Consider the following 1120-nt stretch of genomic DNA (forward strand, 5'->3'; position numbering starts at 1 on the left):
CCTTTCACCAGCCCTCCATCTAATAAATTATATATGAAGCTTCCATGGCTTCTGTGATTTCAAACACATCAGCTGATGGTAGTTCCTTATGTTGGGATCAGTGTCTCAGAAGTTTAGTCGCAATATTGATCTGTCAAAGGTGATGCATCCTGTAGAATTGCTGTGTAGATAGGCTTTTCTTGGCCCGAGGGCCACAGGCCAGAGTGACGGAACAGATGTCGCGGGCTTTTGACGTCTCCGATTACCTGAAAAAATAGGGTGGGTCTGCGGGGTCTGATGGCTGTCCAGTGAGGTGCCCAACTTCAGCTATTCAGAGCCTAGCCTCTGTTTTGACCTTTCTACTGGAACGGATGTTGCGGGCTTTTGGCGTCTTCGATTAACTGAGAAAATAGTATGGGTCTGCGGGGTCTGATGGCTGTCCTGTGAGGTACCCAACTTCAGCTATTCAGAGCCTAGCCTCTGTTTTGAACTTTCTGACAGAAGGGATGTTGAGGCTTTTGTCGTCTCCGATTACCTGAGAATATAGGGTGGGTCTGTGAGGTCCGATGGCTGTCCTGTGAGGTGCCCAACTTAAGCTATTCAGAGCCTAGCCTCTGTTTTGACCTTTCTGCCGGAACGGATGTCGCCGGCTTTTGACATCTCCGATTACCTGAGAAAATAAGGTGGGTCTGCGGGGTCTGATGGCTGTCCTGTGAGGTGCCCAACTCCTCACATATATAACAACATACCAACATATATAACAACATATCCACATAACACAACATACTCACATATATAAAAACATACTCACATATATATCAATATACCCACATATATAACAACATATCCACATAACACAACATACTCACATATATAACAACATACTCACATATAAAAAACATACTAAAATATATAAAAACAAACCCACATTACTACTTATCCACATATAACAAGATACTCACCTATATAACAACATACTCATATATATCAAAACCTACCCACATATATAACAACATAGTCACATATAAAGAACATATCCACATGTAAAAACATACTCACAAATATAACAACATACTCACATATATAACAACATACACATATCACAACATACCCACATATACAACAATATATCCACATGTAA

Source organism: Elephantulus edwardii, unplaced genomic scaffold (genome assembly GCF_000299155.1).
Source record: "Elephantulus edwardii isolate Elephantulus edwardi_28Jun2011 unplaced genomic scaffold, EleEdw1.0 scaffold00730, whole genome shotgun sequence".
NCBI lineage: Eukaryota > Metazoa > Chordata > Mammalia > Macroscelidea > Macroscelididae > Elephantulus > Elephantulus edwardii.